Below are 22815 nucleotides of genomic sequence, written 5' to 3'. Positions count from 1 at the left end.
AAAATGATAAGGAATATAATCACAGCGTGAATTCTATGGCCTAGAAATTGGATCGTGCCTGAAATGGGGTGAGATCCCGATACTGCGCACGCTGCACGCGCCTAAAAATGTCGATGGCAGGACCACAGGAAATTGTTCTGCCAGCCTCATTTGTTTATTACCAGCTTGCTGCAGGCTCCACTCACAGCCCCAGAGGCAGCTCGCCAGTCCCTGGAGGCACCAAGATTGGCCCGAGGGGGGAAGCAATTTGGAGGTGGGAGAGTGGTGGCCGGCAGCGGCCCGCAAACTTAATTACACCTGTAAAATGAGCGTGGCGCAATCCAATTTTTGGACCTATATAATTATAATGCAGTACTGATAAGGAATAACAATTATGGGTCGATTTTCCAAGTCCTCACACATGCCGAGTACTTCACATGCTGTGAGCATACATAGGGTCCATGATCCTTTGATGTGTGCTTGCAGCGAGCAAGGCGCCTTACCACATGCAAGGACTCATTTGATTAAGATCTCATGTGATGTACCATCATATGTGCACTACTGAACAAAAACACAATTTTATTGTCAGTATAGGGATATCACTAATAATAAAGGATTTACAAATTAGTGATCGTGCAAGTGAAATGGTATGCAGCTGGCATTTTCAAATTGTTCCATTAAATTTAAAACATTATGAGCTATTGACCTGTAGTCTATTAAAACAGGAAAATATAACTCTTAATAACTAAAAGACTTTTAAATTAATGATTCTTTTAGCATATTTGTTCAATTGATTGAATTCTTTAGAAACAATCATAACAGATAAATACTTATTCACATACAAAAATGATGCGGTTTACTGTAGCATATAATCAGTACGTTGTAAAATAGGCTTCCATACTTCACCTTAATGTTGCATTGGTAGACTTCTTTCACTGGACTCTTACTGAACAAGTGTAACCATTCAACCTTAGTTCTTGTCAACTTAATTCTCGCTTAAGTTATTTAGCTGTGTTGCTTTACTAACTCTTCATCCCTATTTATAGTTCTCTAATACATTTATCATTTGGCTGAGTGCAATTCCTCCAACATAACAGATCTGAAGTCTGGTTTTTATTCGTTGCTTTGCTAATCAAGCCTCCAGCTCTGCCCAATAACTGTGGATGTAATATATTTTCTATGGCCAATAAGAGCACTAGAATGCTAGAGTGTGCTTTCACTGGTATCAGTGAGTGTTGGTCATAAGTACGCACTAACTGAATGGCAATGTGCCCATCCTGGCTTAGACCTTAGTGAATGTGAAGGGGACTGTGTTTAATGCTGAAAACTCTGAACTCTGCTGTATAAGCATTCCACCATTTTTATTAAAAAATATAGGCCAAAGGGGACAATTAAAATCAGCAAATTGTGTGTTTGAGCTCTGGGTGCTAATCAATTTCCTGGGCTCACATTCGGAATGATAGTTGGCAAGGTGATCACCATAAAGACTCCTATTGTAGAAGCTTGTAAGGGTTTTTTACTGTTTCTCGGGCTTATTATAGGTCAGCCAGTTATGTTTTTCCTGAGCTGCCCTGCCCGCTGTGCGGTTGCGAATCGCTTTCCCCTTCCTGATTCTGAGCTGAGGATTTATCGGGCGGTAACAAGGACAGACGAACAGACCAGTGGATTGGTACAAGGAAAACCAATGTTTATTAATAAGAAAACTAAAACTACAAGGTAAACAGTATTATACAGAAGATAAAAAGAAATCGCTATGGATACAATACAGTCTTACACTTAACGGGGTGGAAGAAATGGACACATCGAGGGAAAATTCTAAAATCACAATTTTAGCAATACCCCTTTAACTCCCACCCTTACACCTAGCTAGGTTGTCTTCTGGCGGCCAGAAAATTAATGCTCACCGGTGAAACAGATGAAAAGGCCTGGCCCCTGTGCCCTGCTGCTGCCGTCGACATGTGGTTGCGAGGTTTACTGGATGGCCTTCCTTCTTAGTTGCTAGCAGGCAGACAGGACACCGGGCCAAGAGGCGAAGAGAAGAGAGAGGAGAGCTTCTGGGAAGCCCCAGTTATATCCTCCCGGTATCAGGTTTTTTTTTGTGCCTCATCAGCTTGCTCCATTGTTCGATTTGAGCACGAAAACGTAAGACAAAAGACCCCAATCTCTGGCTCATTTACATAATGGCCGGTATCTGTACTGATGAGTTCCATAACTGCTTTCCATTGTTCCTGAATGTTCCTTGATGGTTCACCTTAGGTGGGATTACTTCTGATGGCTTGCCTCAGGGCGTGAATGCAACTGCTTGTCTCCCTGCATTGTTCAAAAAAATCCCTGTCTGCCCTTGTGGAAAGGTGTCCAGTTTCAAATGCAGCAGGCCTTTGGCCATGTGTCTGACTGCAGTCATTTTGAGAGGCCCTGGCTTGTTTAGAACACAGTCACACCAGAGTTATTTTTTAATAACTCCAATAAATCTTCGGGGTGGGGGAACATGTGAAATTTTGCGAATCCCTTCACTCCCCCCTGTGGATACTTAAACTTGCAAGGTGAGCAAAATTTCTGACCGTCGCAAACAACCCTCCCCTTTATTTACCTATCCCTAATCCCTTGACACATACATTCCCTTACTTGGAGAGAACCCCAGTGTATGGCAGGCATTCAGATAGAAAACAAGGTTGAATTACAACAATCCCAGCACGGAAGGGTCCAAATACCCCTGCACCACTTGGGATGAAACAGTATTTCGCATACTATACAACACAACAATGAACAATCTTTATTCAAAACAACATCAAAACGAAAACTTACTTTATTGAAAACAACAAACAGAAGGGACCATCTTTATTAAAATAATGAAACAGGCTGCCATCACTCGCAAGTGATGCGTCCCTGAACTCACGCGGGTGTTTCGTCTACCCGAGCATACTGGTCCTTCCATACCCTTTGTGTTCGAACTATTATCTCGAGACCCCTATTCCTACACTGGACGCAAACCAGGTAGAGGACGATCCCGAGCTGACAGATTACTAGCACGTGTGATGCCAGACGAATCCAGGAGGGGACCTCTATATTCTCAAAGATGTCCCACCAGGGTGGGGTCGTAATACTCAGAATATCGGCCCCTATCTGGACAGTCTTCTGTTCCAGCGTGTAAAAGTGTTTTTGGGAAACCACTACTGCTTTTAATAATTTAACGAGGTGTTCTGGGAGAGGGGGAATCTGGTAGCCGAAGTGGGCAACATACTTTTGGAGGTTAGTGAAATTCTCTTTCACAGTGAGGTGAACAGTGGATGGTTCAGGGATGGGGACAATTCGTGACTGTGCCACTTGAACTTCTGCCTCGGGTTTAAAGCAGAAACTGCTGTCACTCACCGCGCACCAGCTGTGCTGACCGTGCTGGTAGTGAGACGCTGCTGTGGTGACGCAATATGTCCCACCTTCTATATACGCCACCTGTGGGGGAACATGGCCTTGTGCCATGGCTTCCATGGTGCAGTTTATAGGCTTCGCGTCAGCAGCTCTGAACCCGCACTGCGGTTTTGAATAGGCGTTCAAGTGCTGGGGACACAGGATTATGTGTGATCCCCGGCTCTGGCACCCCGAGAGGTCAGTACCCGTCCTAGCATGCTCCCACTTTATGACGTAGGGCGGGACCGCTGTGAAACGAAGGTGTGCACCCCCCTGAATGACACCAATGTTCTCCACCCTGTACACCGGCGCGGGTCGGCCCGTCCCGCCCATGACTGGCATCCTTACAACTATCCCTATGATGGTGTGGTTGGAACGCCCACAGTCCACTGGGACTGGGTAGGCCTCAGAAGCTAGGCGGAGCTGGCACGGACTTAATGTATTCTCAAAAGGGTGGAGGGCTGCGAGGTGTTTGTTGCTGATCCAGGAGGGGACTAAACCTTGCTTTAAATCCTCCAGATTGCTGCGGCCCTCGCCCAGCAACCAGGCCCCATACAGCACGCTTCATTCTGCGCCGCCTAGTCTGACGCATTCCGACCCTCCCTAATGAGCGCATTCACCGTCTCTGCATGCTTTTCCAGCTCCGCTATGATCTCCTTTAAGTGGAGAGTCATGGCCTGATCCTCGTGCAGTTCCGAACCCACCACCTCATTCACATCGATTAATATTTTCTTTAATTGCGTTTTTAAACCATTAATCTGGGTCTGCAGCTCGATGTCATCTAAGCTGTTGATGACAGAAGACCCCGTGTTAAAACCAGTTAAGACATCGTTAAAAACACCCCTTCTTTGTCTCCCAATCCCGTCCAAAAGCTCGTGGGTGTATAGACTGGTTCTGTCAATGTCTGAAAAATCAAACTGATAAAATTTACGGAACATATCTTTTAAGAGGGCTTGATACAACTGCGCGGTCTCTGTGGGGCACCACGCGGGTAGGTGTACCTCGGTGAGGTTTAAAATCACGGAGGCTACCGCGTAGTGCACCCCTTGATACAGCACCTGGTCTGTAGGTACTAGCACCAAGCCGTTCCCTGGTCCCTTGGAGGTGGTGGGGCATCCCTCTACTATCATACGTGACGTCGCAGTCGTGGGCAGGGGCTGTCGGGGGCGGGTTACTAATTCAGTGGCATTAATCGAGATTGGGGAGTATGGGATCGCACATGCGCCCAGGCGCGATCCCAGTCCATCCCCCTCCCGTCATCTTGCCACTGGCTGTGGAAAATGATGGCAATGCCTGTGGGGCAGCCCTTCTCTGAACCCCACATACAGACATAGATCCCCTGATCCGGTTCCCACCATTTGTCCCAACACACACTTAACCCTCCCTGGGTCCCTGTGATGGTCCTGTGGGTGTTATTCCCTAACCTCTCCCACTCTACCCTGGGGTTCCCCATATCCTTACTTAATTTTCTAAGCCACCACCACCTATCCAGGGGAACGTTGCCTTTACATGACACGCTGATGCAAATCCTTGGGGTGACAATTCGTATCCTCGGGCACTGGAGGGAGGTCTCCCCATATGAAAAACCGGTCTGGCTCGAGTACTGGGTCGAATTTGACCCCAGCCATCCGGGCCAGCTCCCCTCGTGAGTGTACAAGGCGATTTCATCCGCCTCGCGTAGGCCACTCCCATCGTGGGCTAGGGGCGCCGTTTTTCCGGAGCATCCGAAGATGTGGTGGTCCTTGGTGTCGCCCCTTCTCGCGAGGCTCAGTCCAGACAGGGCGAGCAGGATCACGCCTCCGAACATTCCCTGTAAAAGATAAAGAACATCTGGCCAGGCTCCCTATAGGCTTCCTGGCTCGGGTGAAGTGTGAGCAGGTCCCTGGACCTCGGTTCACGTAGACAACACTGGAACGGTTCCATCTTAAAATTACATTACGGTTCCACACCTTATAATAAACCTATACATCTTAACTTAAAACTACAAACTTAACTGCTCAGGTTATATACATCCGCCGCCCGTCTCCGAGCGGCCAGCTCAAATTCTGTCAGGACTGCTGCAGGCTGCTCCCTGCAGCGTGGCTGTACTGACCTTTACTTCCGGTCCCTCACAGTCCGCGACTGCTGGCTGAGGACCTTTGTTTTTCGACTTAACTTTAACGCGGGAGGTAGCCCTTTTAAACTGGGGAGCCGGCGACCATGTCTTCTTGGGCTGGGGTGTCCGAGGGGACCTCCTAGGAAGTGCTGTTGGTGGGGCTACCCTGGCGAGTGGACCCTTGCTGTGGGTCGCAGTCCTCGCTGGCTGGGGGCTTTTCCCCTGTGGCTCCTCCCTTCCCAAGTCTGAGCTGGGGACAGGCAATCCCTTGCTGTTTGCTGCTGGTGGCTGAGAGTCTTCCTCTCCAGGTTCAAAACCTGGGTCGGGGGTGGGGCTACCTGCCTCGGGCTCCTCCTCCTCTCCACCTGATACCCAGAAGAGAGGGGGAGTAGTTTGGACAGGGGCCTGGGTGTCTCCTCCCCTGACGCACGCGACTGCGCCTGCGTGTTCTGCCTGTGAGCTGGGACCTGCTGGGAGCTGGGGATTTCTAACCTCGGGTTGGATCCCAGCTGCCTGCTTTTTCGCCTCCGATCTAAACAGCTTACATTGGTTTATATGAAACCATTTAGTCCGCCGGGGCAATTTTACAGCGTAAACCATGGGGCTGGCTTTATCTACTATGCTATAGGGTCCCATGTACAGTGGCTCCAAACTCCCCACTCGGGCGTAGTTCCTCACCATTACCTGGTCCCCTATCTCCCAATGATGACTTTTGTTAGGCTCGAGCAGCAATCGGTTATTCCGATGCTGCTTCCCCATACTACCTGCTGCCTGTTCGTAAATCTGCTTCAGGCGCTCGAGGAGTGTTCGGGCGAATTTATCCCGGTTTACCTCCCGAAGCTGCCCTTCAGTAAGAACTGGGGCTGGGACATGGGTGGGGATTCTCATGACCCTACCGGTCATGAGCTCGTGCGGGGAATACCCTGTACTCTTTGACTGACTGGCCCGGATCCCCATGAGGACTAGAGGCAGGATCTCTGCCCATTTTCGGGGTGAGTCCGCTGTCTCCTTCCTCAGCCTTTCTTTGACGGTGCGGTTCATGCGTTCCACAATCCCTGAGGACTGTGGATTGTGGGCTACGTGCCACTTCCCCTGAATACCGAGCAGCATGAGTGTATTCTGCATGACCTGGCCGGTGAAGTGGCTTCCCTGGTCGGACTCCACAAACTGGGGTAGCCCCCACCGTGAGAACACCTCCCGTACCAAGATCCTTGCAGTCCCTAATGCTGTGGCTTTTCTACAGGGGAAGGCCTCGACCCACTTGGAAAACACATCCACCAGGATGAGGCAGTATTTGTAGCCTCCTTGGGTGGTGGGTAGGGGCCCGATGTAGTCGATCTGGATCGACTGCCATGGTCCCTCTACCCTCCTAACGTGTCCCATGGGCACCTTCCTTCTGTGGGGGTCGGGGTTATTTGCAGCGCACACAAGACAGCTAGCACAGAACTCGCGGACATCTTCCCGGAGTCCTGGCCACCATCCCGCCTGCTCCACCCGCTGCCAGGTGGCCTCAGGCCCGGGGTGTCCTGCTCCCGGCCCTTCATGGGCCAGTTGAAGGAACTCCCTCCGGTGTTGCTGGCATACTACCCACTGTCCTTCCTTGAACAGCATGCCCTCTCTTATGGAGAGGGCTGCCGCGCCGTAAGGGCCTTCTATCTTCCTACCCTCGCTCACTGCGCTTGTGACGGTTTTCAGGACAGGGTCCTGGGCTTGGACTGTTTTAAGATCCGGGGCTAATGCTACCCCTAAGCTCCTCTGGGTCCCACCCCTGCCTTTAACTGCCGCCACGGGCCCGGACCCATAGGTGTCCCAGAGAATGCCGGTGCGGGCACCCTCCTTGGCCAGCGTGTCGGCTTGCTGGTTGCCCTGGCTGCGGGGTTCTGTGGAGGAGTGAGCCTTCACTTTGTGGATGAAGACCTCACCTTCCTCCCCCACGGCTGCCAGGATTTTCTCCAGCAGGGGTTTTACTGTTAAGGGCCTCCCGTCGGCGGAGGTATATCCGCGACGGGACCAGATTGCCAGGTATTCCGTGCACGAGTTGCAAGTGAACATACTGTCCGAGCAAATCATGTATGGGGTGGGGAAGATTTCGGGGTGGGTAACCACGTACACCATCGCGGACAGGTCAGCCTGCTGGGCGCTCATGGTGCTGGGGAGCTTGATCGCCAAGGCAATGTTAGCCGATGGGTCATAGACTCCACATCCCGTGAGACGTTCACCAGCGGATACCATGCTGGAACCGTCTACATAGATCTCGCGGCCTGTGGGATGTATCCCGGCCCGTAGACCAATGTTCGCCTCCCACATCCCTTCTATGGAACACTGATGGGCTGTTCCAGGATATACCATGTTAACCGCGAGCTTTGGCTCGCAAAGGCCCCTCACCCTCAGATCCATCTGGGAAAGGAGGAGGGTCCAGCGCGCAATGCGGGCACTGCTGACTGTCCCATCTTTGATCCTCCCGTCCAGAAGCATCTGGGTGGGCGTGTGATGTGAGAGGAGGGTGATAGGAGAGGTGCCTGTGAAGATCGAGGATCTTTTCACAGCCCAGTACATGGCCAAAAGGTGCCGCTCGCAAATTGAGTAGCTCTTTTCCACGTCAGTGAGTACTCTGGAGGAGTAGACCACGAGTCTTAGCCTGCCGTGCCGTTCCTGGAGCAGCACAGCACTGAGATTATCCCCGCTGGCCGCTACCTCCAGAAAGAACTCTCTCCCTCCATCTATCGCTCCCAGGGCTGGTGCGGTCTGCAGGTCCCTCTTGAGCTGGACAAATGCTGCCTGGCACCCCTCATCCCAAGACCACTCCACTCCCTTGCGTAGGAGTTGGAGCAGAGGGGCTGCCGTGGCCGCATAATCCTCAATAAAATCTCTGCAGTAGCCCGTTAGCCCTAAGGACGACCTCACACCCCTCACAGTACTGGGGACCGGTAGCTCTTGGACCGCTTCCCTCCTAGCCTTGTCTATGGCTCGTTCCCCTGCGCGGACGGTCAGGCCCAGGAATTTAACTTCCCGGCGGCCGATCTGCTCCTTCTTCGGGTTGACCTTGAACCCTTTACTCTGCAGCAGCTCCAGCAATTCGGCCAGTAGCGGGCCATGCTCCCCGACTGAGTCGGTAAACAAGAGCAGGTCGTCTACATACTGCACCAATTGGGTGGGCTGGCTAAATTCCTTTAAACTACTCGCCATGCACTGGTGAAAGACGCTGGGGCTGTTACGAAAACCTTGCGGCAAAAAGTTCCAAGTATACTGTTGCCTTTTAAAAGTAAAAGCGAACTTATACTGGTCTTCCCCCCTTAAGGGGATCGACCAAAACCCATTCGAAATATTCAGCACCGTGAACGTAGTCGCGGATGCTGGAATGCTTCCGATGAGGTCGGCAACTGCTGCCACTGTGGGGGCACACGCGGGGATATTGCTGTTGAGCACCCGATAGTCCACCGTGGCTCTCCATGAATTGTCTGGTTTCTTGACCGGCCAAAGCGGAGAATTAACATGAGTGGCTATGGGCCTCAGCACTCCCTGCTGCACCAACGAGGATATGGCCATCTCCATATCGGGCTCTGCTTCTCTAGGAAAGTTATACTGCTTCTGGGGCCGGGCCATGGGGTCTCCGTCTACCCTGACCTCAAACCCGGTGACCCTCCCGCAGTCGTGTTTGTGCATGGCGAACGCAGCCATGCGAGCCTGCACGACTGCTTTAAATTCCTCCGGGACACCCTCCACCATGAGCCCGAGGTCATAACCTCCTTTCGGCTTCACAGTACACAGGGTTCCCTTCCCTTCTTTTCCTGGGATAATTACCACGCCATTCTCCTCACCCGTGTCGGCTCCCCAAAGGCAATGGTCGCGGAGATCCATGAGGATCCCGTAGCCCACGATGAAGTCGGCCCCTAGGATCCCCTTTCCTCCTTCCGCTTCCCACCTCACCAGGAGACACGTCCACTTGGTTTGGAGTGGGCCCAGGCGGACTGAGAGCGGCTTGGAGAATGCTCCCGCCTGTTCCTTGCCAGTGAACCCCGATAGAACGTATGGAACTCTGCTAGACAGAGGTGAAGTGGTGGGATTAGCTGCGTGGATCACAGTGCATGATGCCCCCGTATCCAGCAGATAAGTCCCTTTAACCTTCTCTACCTCCATCTGCACGAGCGGTCTCTTCCATCCATCATACCTGAGAGCACACAAGTAGACAGGCTGTGCGGGCTCTAGTCATTTCGGGGCGTCGTCGGGGGGGCTGAGGGAGCTACCACACCGGTAGTGGCTGCTATTTTTCCCTGGCTGGCCATAAAAGATCGCATGGCCTCAAAAAATGACTCCATGGCAGCGGGGGCAATTCCTGTCTCTGCCTCCCCCGTCGCTGCCTTTTGGGCTGGGGTGGTGGGATTCTTTCCCTTGGTATCCTTCCAGGGGTTTTTACAATCTTTGCGCCAGTGGCCGTCCTTCCCGCATCCACAGCAATTTAACTTAGCCTGGGCGGGACGATTCCCTTCCTGGTGCCATTCCCTTTTATGCTGGGCCCCTGATTTAACCTCGTGGACTTTCCCCTTGGGTTGGGGCGTTTCGATACCCCTGATATTTTTGAATGCTATCGTGAGCTGGCGGATCGCCGTTTCCTCGGTGGTCTGGGGGCTATGGGGGTCAAACCAGGCCGCACCTCGAGTTCGAATTTGGGGCAGGCAGTTTGTCATGAGACAGCGGAGCCAATGGGCCAATTGATCTCTGTTCAGGAGTGTCCGCCCTGGCATTCCCGGGCATGCGCTCCGGTAGACTGGCCACAGCCTGTCTGCGAAAGCCTGTGGGGACTCCCCGGGAAGTTGTACTGTTTTTTCCACCCGGGCGAACGGACTCCCGTCATTGAGTCCCATGGCCTCCAATATCCCATCCCTTAACTCCTCGTAATCTTTCTGCCCCCTTTTGCACTCATCTGATAAGGTTTGGAGGAGGTCACCACCCAGAGAAAACAGCAGCATTTTTGCTTGTTCTGCTTCATCGCAGTCATTAACGCACGCTGCCTGCTCTATCTCACGGAAGTGTAGAGAGGGGTCTCCCTTCACTGTAAGCTTAGGGATATGGGTAACCATGGCCCTGAGCTGTGGGGTGCCATGCGGCACTACAAACTGGTTCTGGATGGCCCCTAGGTCCTCGCCATCGGCGGGCGGGCTGTACCTCCGTTGTCGGAGGGGGTACACTGGTCCCGGTCCTGGTCTATCTACCAGGGCTTGCTGGGTCTCCCCAATGCTTCATCCTCCACCCCCCCTTGCTGCAAGACCTCCTGAAAACTCGGGGCTATGGGTGATGGCCGTGAAGCCTCTGGTTCCCTAACCATTGTCGTTCTGGGAGCTGCCTGTGGGGCTTCCCTGTTTGGGTTGTCGGTAAAATCCGACTGGCCCGCCTTCGGGCTAATGAGGCATACCATGCCCTTCGCCCTCGCTAAGGCCATGATCTGCGTCTTCAAACCTCTGGGCGCAGGCCAGCTTATATGCTGCCTTTACCTCGCCTACTTTCTCCTCCTGCTCTTTTAGTTCTTGCGTGAGGCTGTGGATCTTATCCATTAACCTAACCTCACTGCCTCTCGCCTCTCTGACCTGGTATTCCAGGTGTTCCATTCTACCTCTAGCGCTACTTTTGAGCTCAGCGATCTGGTATTCCAGGCGCTCTACCTTTGCCTGGTGGTCCCTTGCCATCTGTGCCCTTTCTTGGCTAATTGCCTGGAGCGCCGCTACCCCTTTCTCTTCCGCTGCTGTCTTTTCCTGTAGCTGTCGGGTCAACTGCTTAATCTTGGCTGCTCGCGCTGCTACAGCACGGTCTAGTACTAAGACCTGCTTTTTAAAACACAAGAGCCAGACCGCCTTCTCAATACCTTTCTTATACTGTTTACTTGCTGTCCACTGGATGGCTGCATCTATGGGACGCTCGGCCTTTAACATATCGCCCACCCATTTTTTCGCGATATTTACCTTGCCGCACACATAGGCAGACAACCTTTCCTCCATTGCGGATTCCTCCTCCGCACCACTGTCTGCCTTGTTACACACTTTCGCCTCAGCTCCTGGCTGGCTCGCCATTTCTGTAAGGGTTTTTTTACTGTTTCTCGGGCTTATTATAGGTCAGCCAGTTATGTTTTTCCTGAGCTGCCCTGCCCGCTGTGCGGTTGCGAATCGCTTTCCCCTTCCTGATTCTGAGCTGAGGACTTATCGGGCGGTAACAAAGACAGACAGACAGACCAGTGGATTGGTACAAGGAAAACCAATGTTTATTAATAAGAAAACTAAAACTACAAGGTAAACAGTATTATACCTAAGATAAAAAGAAATCGCTATGGATACAATACAGTCTTACACTTAACGGGGTGGAAGAAACGGACACATCGAGGGAAAATTCTAAAATCACAATTTTAGCAATACCCCTTTAACTCCCACCCTTACACTTATGCTAGGTTGTCTTGTAGCGGCCAGAAAATTAATGCTCACCGGTGAAACAGATGAAAATGCCTGGCACCTGTGCCCTGCTGCTGCCGTCGACATGTGGTTGCGAGGTTTACTGGATGGCCTTCCTTCTTAGTTGCTAGGAGGCAGACAGGACACCGGGCCAAGAGGCGAAGAGAAGAGAGAGGAGAGCTTCTGGGAAGCCCCAGTTATATCCTCCCGGTATCAGTTTTTTTTTTCGTGCCTCATCAGCTTGCTCCATTGTTCGATTTGAGCACGAAAACGTAAGACAAAGGACCCCAATCTCTGGCCTATTTACATAATGGCCGGTATCTGTACTGATGAGTTCCATAACTGCTTTCCATTGTTCCTGAATGTTCCTTGATGGTTCACCTTAGGTGGGATTACTTCTGATGGCTTGCCTCAGGGCGTGAATGCAACTGCTTGTCTCCCTGCATTGTTCAAAAAAATCCCTGTCTGCCCTTGTGGAAAGGTGTCCAGTTTCAAATGCCGCAGGCCTTTGGCCATGTGTCTGACTGCAGCCATTTTGAGAGGCCCTGGCTTGTTTAGAGCACAGTCACACCAGGGTTATTTTTTAATAACTCCAATAAATCTTCGGGGGGGGGGAACATGTGAAATTTTGCGAATCCCTTCGAGCTGATTAAGGGTACATTTACACTACATGTCTGGCATCAGTGCAAAGCAGTTTCAACTTTGCACCAAGGCTAAACCCGAGTTGTATAAATTGGACGTTAAGGCTTGAATTGAGTATAATTTCCACCTCCAGGGAGTCTCACTCCCTTTGCTCTGGTGTCAATTTGGGCCCCGAGTCCAGCATCAGGCTACAGTTATAGTGAAATGCAATCTTAAATCATCCAGAGAAGATACGTCTGAAACCCCATATTCTTGAATATTGGGCTTGGATTTTCCTCTGCTGCACCGTCCAGCTTTGGGGCAAAACTACAGAGGAAAATGCAGCGCTGCATCTTCTGATTCTACCAAATTTGTTGTTGTAGAACTCTAGAGATATAAAAAAAGTAATTGGTTATAAAATCTGAAGTTATGAAGAACAATGACTTGATAGATAATTTAGTCTTCAGCTGGGTTCCTGGAATCTGACTTAAAGGAAGACCAATATGAAAGGCCCTTATGTTGCTGGAGTTTGTTTCAGTTGCCGTGATGACTGGTGTACAAGGACACCCATTGCTGATATTACTTACAAATCCTTAACACGTTTATGTGATATTCCCATCAGCTATTTTAATGCAGGCATTAACTTATGAATTTTAAAATAGATTAATGCCTCTGCTAAATAGCAGATCCAAGACTGTCATTTGACTGCCATACAAACATACGAAAATGTTAATAAGCTGTGTAAAAAGCACTTTGCTGTTCCCTGCTGTTAGCACAGTACAGGATGCCTGGAATCACGTACAGTCAGCATGGCAGCTAAACTAAAAATAGGAAAAATTGGGTTTTTGATGTCTGGATATGTTGTCCATTACAGAGGGGACCTATCTCACTTTAGTTGCAAGTTTTGGGCTGCACTTAAAACAATGTGGTGGAGGGGGCAGGGAATTCAGGTAGCAAAGTCAAATACATGTTGTTTCGCATTAACTAACTGTGTGTACTGTCAGATTGCTTGAAACTGAAAAGGCTTTGTTCTGACTGTATAACCCTGATATTTTTGCTGAGAGAAATTCTGTTGCTGTCAAAGAGATATATTAACATTTCATAGGAAGAGAAAAATCTGAAAAACAATTGAACAGTACCAGAAAACCTTGCAGCCGGAGAGGCTACATTCTGTAGCACATTAGTTATGTGCACATATTCCACACTTATGGGATTCTTGAAATGGTTGTACATTACATTCATAATTGTAAACAATTTTACAACACCAAGTTATAGTCCAGCAATTTTATTTTAAATTCACAAGCTTTCGGAGGCTACCTCCTTCCTCAGGTGAACGATGTGGAAATGAAGTCCTCGAAATGAAGTCGCATTTATAATTCACAGAACAATGCTGGTGATAACAGACAGTTTTTTCAACTGCCCGTTGCCAAGGCAATCAGTGTGCAGACAGACAGGTGTTACCTGCCAGGTCTCAGAATATACAAATCACCAAAAAAAACAACAAACAAAAAAAAAACAGAGATAGAGAGGTAGAAACATAGAAAAGACAGCAACTGACCCGTTATATTAAAAACAGATGACATTTGTTCGCTGGTGGGGTAACGTGTAGCGTGACATGAACCCAAGATCCCGGTTGAGGCCGTCCTCATGGGTGCGGAACTTGGCTATCAAGGGTGCGGAACTTGATAGCCAAGTTCCGCACCCATGAGGACGGCCTCAACCGGGATCTTGGGTTCATGTCACGCTACACGTTACCCCACCAGCGAACAAATGTTATCTGTTTTTAATATAACGGGTCAGTTGCTGTCTTTTCTATGTTTCTACCTCTCTATCTCTGTTTTTTTTTTGTTTGTTGTTTTTTTTGGTGATTTGTATATTCTGAGACCTGGCAGGTAACACCTGTCTGTCTGCACACTGATTGCCTTGGCAACGGGCAGTTGAAAAAACTGTCTGTTATCACCAGCATTGTTCTGTGAATTATAAATGCGACTTCATTTCGAGGACTTCATTTCCACATCGTTCACCTGAGGAAGGAGGTAGCCTCCGAAAGCTTGTGAATTTAAAATAAAATTGCTGGACTATAACTTGGTGTTGTAAAATTGTTTACAATTGTCAACCCCAGTCCATCACCGGCATCTCCACATCATTACATTCATAGTTTGGGAAGACATTTATTCTGCTACACTTTACCATCCCCCAGTGTTCCACCTTCCCGAGAACCTAGAATGTTGGTTGCTGGGGAACAAAGGATAACCCCCCTATAAGTGTTGCTCATGACACCACTCTGGAATCTGACAACGCCTGAGCAACACATGTATAATAAAGGCCAGGGGACCACCACAATCATTATTGAGCACACCATTGGGATGCTCAAGCAAAGCTTTGGGTGTGCCCCTGCCTCAGCTCATCTGCTGCCGAAACCCTCATCCATGCTTTTGTTACCTCTGGACTTGACTATTCCAGTGCTTTCCTGGCCGGCCTCCCTCCTTGCACCCTCTGTAAACTTGAGCTCATCCAAAACTCTGCTGCCCATATCCTAACTCGCATCAAGTCCCATTCACCCATCACCCCTGTGCTTGCTGACTTACATTGGCTCCTGGTCCGGCAATGCCTTGATTTTAAAATTCTCATTCTTGTTTTCAAATCCCTCCATGGCATTGCCCCGCCCTACCTCTGTAACCTCTTCCATCCCTACAACCCGCTGAGATCTCTGTACTCCTCCAATTCTGGCCTCTTGCACATATCCAATTTTAATTGATCCACTACTGGCAGCCATGCCTTCAGCTGCCTAGGCACTAAGCTCTGGAGTTCGCTCCCTGAACCTCTCCACCTCTCTACCTTTCTCTCCTCCTTTAAGATGCTCCTTAAAATCTACCTCTTTGACCAAGCGTTTGGTCACCTGTCCTAATACCTCCTCACATGGCTCGCTGTCAAATTTTGTTTGATAATGCTCTTGTGAAGCACCTTGGAACATTTTATGACATTAAGGGTGCTATATAAATGCAAGTTGTTGTTATGTCGATTGGTCGGGGGGGGGCTCCATGCGATGTGCCCCACAAAGAGCCTCCTGCTTTGTTCCGGTGTGCTGCATATGACACAACCTCACATTACAGAATGGCCTGCATTTGGAGGAGACATAGCAACAGCAGCAGTACTCATCGGGTGAGGAAGACCAGGGGAAAGAACATTAGGACATAAGAAATAGGAGCAGGAGTAGGCCATACGGCCCCTCGAGCCTGCTCCGCCATTCGATCAGATCATGGCTGATCTTCGACCTCAACTCTACTTATCTGCCTGATCCCCATATCCCTTGATTCCCTTAGAGTCCAGAAATCTGTCTATCTCAGCCTTGAATATACTCAATGACTCAGTATCCACAGCCTCTGGGGTAGAGAATTCCAACAATTCACAACCCTCTGAGTGAAGAAATTCCTCCTCATCTCAGTCTTAAATGGCTGGCCCCTTATCCTGCGACTATGCCCCCTAGTTCTAGACTCTCCAGCCATGGGAAATAACCTCTCAGCATCTACCCTGTCAGGCCCCCTCATAATCTTATATGTTTCAATGAGATCACCTCCCATTATTCTATGTTCCAGAGAGTATAGGCTCATTCTACTCAACCTCGCCTCATGGGACAACTCTCTCATCCCAGGATTTAATCTATCGAACCCTCGCTGCATCGCCTCCAAGGCAAGTATATCCTTCCTTAGATAAGGAGACCAAAACTGTACACAGAACTCCAGGTGAGGTCTCACCAAAGCCCTGTACAATTGTAGCAAGACTTCCTTACTCTTGTACTCCAACCCCCTTGCAATAAAGGCCAACATTCCATTTGCTTTCCTAATTGCTTGCTGTACCTGCATGCTAACTTCTTGTGTTTCTTGTACGAGGACACCCAAATCTCTCTGAACACCAACATTTAATAGTTTAATAGTAAAGGTGAGGAAGCAGCAGAAGGAGGAGGAACACCGCAACACCTTGCAGCTAGAAATGTGAGGGATAAATTAATTGCTCAACGATTCCGGTGACTTGCTCATCCCCTTGCCCTCAATATCTACAAAGCACCTCTGCAGTAACAGTCCTTGTTACATTCTTCACCACCCCCTTAATCCTGCATTAAAGGACATTCAATCCACTCAGACACCTCTCTATCAATGACATACTGACAATGCAGACACAGCAGCTATTAAATCACACTGCAGACCAAAGTGATAAAGGTGATAAATTTAATTCACATCACAATAATTACTATCCATTCATTTCTCACCAAAGTGTCAACCCACGGTGCTTTTCGTAAAAGAAGATTTCTTAACTCTAACGCTCATACGAGGTGCTCCCATAGTGGACTGCGCAAAGCTGGTGGAAGACTGCTGTTGTTACTACTGTATTGATATGTTGACGTAACATGTCATACAAATCATAGAAGATTAATATAGTACGCATGGTTTTTGTATCCCCACAATCTTCATAGTTCCAACACTTTTCAGAATCTCCTTCCCATATAAGTCAACCGTTACTTTTCAATATGGAATGACTTGTTTCATGACACAGGATTTACTACCTGTTACAAGCCATGCTCTTTGGTTCGATGTGAATTTTGCCTTTAAAACAGGATAACAGTAGGACTAGAAACATGGAAATTCCTTCCTGTGTTCATCTTTCCATTATGGCATGTATAATACAATTTATATACACTGCTATTTTCACTTCCAAAACTTACTTACCACACGTTTGCTAATATTCCTCTTAGTATATACCTTTAAGGAACATTATTTTGTTTTGACTATGTAGCACTCATCACTATTGCATCAAACTGGCAACTTAGATCACACACTCAAGTCTCAGAGTAGGGCTTGAACTCATAACCTTTTGACTCAGGCAAAAGTACTATCACATAGCCAAATTACCTCAGTGAAAGGAAAAATTTTAAAGAATGTTAGAAAAGGGGTGGGGCACTGGAACTAAGTGATTAACTCTTTCTGCTAGACAGTGCAGGCCAATTGGTCGAGTGACCTCCTTCAGTGCTTTAAACTCTACTGTTTGTCATATTTGCACTGGTACTGCATGAAAGAAAGCAAGCCAGAGCAATCAACAGCTAGCGTAGCCTGATTGACTGCAACTGCCAAAATGCCACTAAGCATATCTGCAGGCACTGTCACACTTGCCTACTGATGACTATGGGTAATTTCCTTCACAAGAGCTCAGTCAGCAGAATTGCAGATGCAGATTTGTGCCATCTTCTGCAAGGACACCTGCAGCTAACATGTAGCATTGAGCTGGCACAACCAATAATGTCAAATGCAGCCTCCAACCTGCCTCTACCTTTTTCCTAGCATACTGCAATGCTGACCCATGGGGCTGGTTCTATGGAGTGGCAAACAGGGCCACCCTCCTCACAAGCAGCTTATGCAGCACCACAAGCCATCAAACAAGTGGTTGTGCTCTGGGTTGCTCCATTACTTGTGTACAGACTCATGCCTGCACATTGTTTGTTTTTTAATTTCACTTTTGTCTGTCGCTTCATATCCCTCTTCCCCTTCAGCCCTGACAAAGGCTGCCAATGGGTTGAGATGCCTTTTGAACCATTATGAGGCTGTAACAATTTTTGTCTTCTTATTCTGCCATTTCTGTTTCATCGTCCCCATCCCGTTCACCTGAATTGCAAGTTTCTGCTCTCACTACTAGTGTGGTCCTTGCACACGTCCATATCTGCAGTCGGGGGTATGAAGAATTATGCAAATACTCTGCCCAGAAAAATTGCATGCTATTAGAATATTATCATTCTGGCAATGTTTGCACCAGTTCTTAACCATTTAGAACTGACACACCAATATGTGAAAAATCAGCATCCGGGTTGTTTAATGAGGTACACAAATATACATCATCTGCACTTCACAATTTTGACACTATCTCAACCCACAATAGAGATTTGACACATTCTATTCCATGGTACTGAGCACCTCTAACTTAATTGATTTATTTCTGATTAAAAGCTTTTTTCCTGCAGTCCATCCTAATCAATATATTAGAATCTCAACAAGTTTTTCTCCTGCAAAGAGGTGATGTGGCAGTAACTTGGACATATTTTGTGATGCCTCTACTCCTGACATGGAGCCTCATCACAGGTTGGAGATGAAGCTGGAATACCATTGGGCACTCACTGAGGCTGTGTGAAATTTACCAACTCATCTATAGTGTGACCTATATTTTGAATGTGCTATTTCTGACTAAACAGAAATAAAGGAACCCATAGGGAGAAAAAGTTCACATTCTTGGCACAGAAATATTCTGGAGTGATCAACAAAGAGTTAATTGCCTTAAGGTACTGTAACTGAAATGATGCCTCAGTTACTCATATTCTACAATCTCTCTAAGGTAAGCAAAATGCTGGGGTCAACAAGACTAATTCTGTACTCCCAGTTGGAGATAGGGCTACAACACTGTAGCCATGATTCTCTGATCTGTGTGGCTTCCCATTGGAATCTTTTAAAAAATTTATTCACAGGATGTGGACGTCGCTGGCAAGGCCAGCATTTATTGCCCATCCTTAATTGCCCTTGAGAAGGTAGTGGTGAGCCGCCTTCTTGAACTGTTGCAATTCTAAGTTAACTTCATTACTCTAACATGACGTACATATGTATTTTGGCCTCTGAAATTGTGCCCAGGGCTGTACAAACTGCTGATAAATAAATCTCAGCCATTTGAAAGTTCAATGTTATCTGAACTTCTACACAATATGGAAAAATAAACCTTTGTTCTAATCACATCTTTTTATCACTCAAAGTATAAATTGATTATTGTTTCCATTAATGCATACCAATATTGAATGACCCGTATAAATTTAAATGTCCTCTACAATCCTCTTTTTGTGTTGCAGAGATGATGTGCACTTTCCCTGCCACAAAACAATAAACATACTTTAAATCATAATTAAAGGTATATTACAATTGTAACATGAAATTTCAAAACTTCAAGACAACTATATTATTCTTCAGTCATAATTATAACAATAAAAAGTACAAAATCATCAACATGCAACCATCCATCCAATAAAAATGGTACAACTGTGCACGTTCACTGACTGTCTATCATGATTCCTATATCCCACTTTGAGTGTCATATTTCAGGCATCACAGTTTTTCATATGCAAATTTCTTGCAGCAAATTGGCTTGAATTTAATATTCATACTATAGTAACACATTAGAACAGGACAGATAGTAATCAGCAAGAAGAAAGAAAAAAAATGAAAGCCATCATTCACAAAATTAAAAAAAACTCAAATCAAAAATAGATGCCCTGATTTTAACCTAACCCACCTGACGAGAACGTTATCCAATTTTACATTCCATTGATTTCAATGGAGCGTAAAATTGAACAGGGTGTAAATTGGAGGTCCATCCCAAACCAGCTTCGTTATCATTGAGTAGGTTAGGTTAAAATCAGAGCTGGCGAGTCAACAACACTAACAATAAAAAAGGGGGAACCAATCACATTGCTCAAAATATTTGAGCTATCCAATTAGTTCCACTCCCCTGTCCTTTCCCCATAGTCCTATAAATGTTTTCTTTTCAAGTATATATCCAGCTGCCTTTTGAAAGTTATTATTGAATCTGCTTCCACCAACCTTTCAGGCAGTATATTCCAGTTCACTGTGTAAAAGAAATTCTCCTCATTTGCCTTCTGGCTCTTTTGGCAATTATCATAAATCTCTGTCCTCTGGTTACCGACCCACCCACCAGTGAAAACAGTTTCTCCTTATTTACTCTATCGAAACCCCTCATAATTTTGAACACCTCTATTAAATCTCCTCTTAACCTTCTTTGCTCTAAGGAGAAAAATCCCAACTTCTCTAGTCTCTCCAGATAACTAAAGTCCATCAACACTTGCATCATTCTGCTAAATCTCCTCTGCACCCTCTCCAAGGCCTTGGCACCCTTCCTAAACTGTGATACCCAGAATTGGACACACCAGCTGAGGCCTAACCAGTGATTTGTAACGGTTTACCATAACTTCCTTTCTTGTTTTTGTACTCTATGCCTCTATTTATAAAGCCAAGGATCCCATAGCAGTACTCTTATATGTTTGGCTACTTGAAACTTTAAGTAATTTACAATTTTAATTGTTTGCTAAGAGAGTCAATGATTTGCATTAAGGGGGAAAAGTTGACTTTGAAACTTGTTAAGTACAACATGGTGTTCCAGCAAGAAGAACAATTTGTTTTTAGACATAGTGGCCGCTAAATTGGGCCATGTAGCGCCTGTTGTTTCGGCGCTACACGGCCTCACCAACATCCAAGAAGGCGTCTTGGCCACGCACGCACGTTTCCAGTATGACGTTTGCTGGACGCCATCTTGGTATAGGAGTTAGTGCATGCGTAAATACCGAATGCTGGCTGCATGTAAAGTAAGGAGAAAATGGATACAATCAGTTTGCAACGCTGATTTAAAGTGATAGACACCATTTTGGGACTGAACGCTCAACTCAACGAACAGTCTTCACCCCGACCAACTGAACATGTCTTAGAGTGCCTGCAGGACCCCCCACCAGCGCTATTTAAAGGGACCATGCAGGATTTACAGGTTAGTGGCTGGATTATTGCTTCTGGCTGCAGAGACATTTGTAACTGTTTTTGCAGGTCTCCTATACTTGAATACTAGGACTAGGGGACATAGCCTAACATTTAGAGCCAGGACGTGCAGGAGTGAAGTTAGGAAATGCTTCTACATGCAAAAGGTGGGAGAAGTTTGGAAGTTTGGTTCTTCTGCAAACAGCAGTTGATGCTAGCTCAATTGTGAATTCTAAATCTGTGTTTAATAGATTTCTGTGAACCAAAGGTATTAAGGGATATGGGGCTAAGGCGGGTATATGGAGTTAGGTCACAGGTCCACCATGATCTCATTGAATGGTGGAACAGGCTCGAGGAGCTAAATGCCACTGCCACTTGCTGCCTCCTGATATGCGCCACCTTCTCCTGCAAGAAAGTGGGACGTGTGTCTGTCATGGTTGAATACTGCCTGTGAGTTGTGGGTGGGCGGCTTGCAACAGTGGTAATGTGTAAGGATGAGAGGAAGCATCTGATTGGAAGAGTTGAGTACTGATGGAAAGAGTTTGTTGGTATGTGGGTGTTAGGGGGTGTAGTGCGTGGAGCAGTGGCTAGTAGTGCAGTTAGTAGGAGACGCCACTTGACAGTTGACCTCACTTACCTTGACCACTTCTGTCAAAGCATTGAACTTCTTCCTGCACTGCATCCATATTCATGATGCTGTGCATCTGGCATTGACTTCGTCCCCCGCTGCCTCCCACTGCCTTTTGGGCATATGTCTGGAGGGCTTCTTGCCCCTTCCCCCGTGGATATAGGATGTCCCTCTTACACCAAGGCCTCCAGTGCATCAGCAGAGAACCTTGGTGCATGCACTCTCGCAGGCCTGGTACAAACTCAGATAGGCAGATTGGTGAGGTCTGGCATGCAGATTGGAGGATGTGGGATTTAGTAATGCGCAACCTTTATTCAATGTTTTAACATAACTCATCAGTTTGTAAACATAGGGATGGGAGCTGCATCTGTGTTTTGCATGTCCGTTCAGACTCCGTGCAGACAGCAGACTGTTATTTTCAGCAAATAACAGGTACCAGCTACCTTTAAGAGATTTTTAAGTGACAGCCTGCCTTTAAAAGATTGGGGCTCCACCTACTGGTGGAAAGTGCAAATTGCATTGAATCCTCATGTCAACGCTGATTTGGAACACTGCTTGAAGGTAAGTCCTCAGGACTCATGAAAGTCTCGTCCTGCTTGCGCAGGAGCCATTGGGCGCGGGTTAATAGCTGATCGCGCTACCCCCGCCCAATAATAGACCCTATACAATTTTTTTTCCACCCCCCCCACCCCCGGAATGTCTTTACATGGAAAAGGATCTCCCAGCACAAGGTAACAGTCTTCACTCAGTTGCAACATTCTTGCCCCTGAGTCAGAAGGTCGTGGGTTCAAGTACCACTACAGAGGCTTGAGCTGACACTTCAAGTACAGTTCTGATGGAATGCTGTTTTGTCAGAGGTGCTAATTTTTGGATAAGACTTTAAACTGAGGCACCATTTGCCCTCTCAGGTGGATGTAAAAGGTCCCATGACACATGTTGAGGGGGAGGTGCTTATAAATGGCAGATATGCTTAGTACAGTGTATCCTTGGAAGTTGTGGCTGGCTTATCTTACCTTGCTTGACTTGGTATGATTATTAAACATTTTGCAGCACTGGATTGCCGTACATGGGTTCGTGGAGGTAATA

General features: G+C 47.5%; 1 protein-coding gene across 6 annotated transcripts in view; it reads right to left on the bottom strand.

The window, feature by feature from the left end:
- Window positions 1–1061, bottom strand: part of LOC137322177 (urea transporter 2-like) — an 84491-nt gene extending 83430 nt beyond the window's left edge. For all 6 annotated transcript variants that reach the window (XM_067985334.1, XM_067985300.1, XM_067985329.1 and 3 more), the window contains exon 1: window positions 886–1061. The gene's annotated coding sequence lies outside the window, so the exon portion shown is untranslated. The remainder of the gene's footprint in view (window positions 1–885) is intronic.
- Window positions 1062–22815: the final 21754 nt, after the last annotated feature.

The sequence above is a fragment of the Heptranchias perlo genome, chromosome 1 (assembly GCF_035084215.1).
Source record: "Heptranchias perlo isolate sHepPer1 chromosome 1, sHepPer1.hap1, whole genome shotgun sequence".
Classification (NCBI taxonomy): Eukaryota; Metazoa; Chordata; class Chondrichthyes; order Hexanchiformes; family Hexanchidae; genus Heptranchias; species Heptranchias perlo.
The sequence above is the reverse complement of the archived record's forward strand: the minus strand, read 5'-3'. Positions and strand labels throughout refer to the sequence as shown.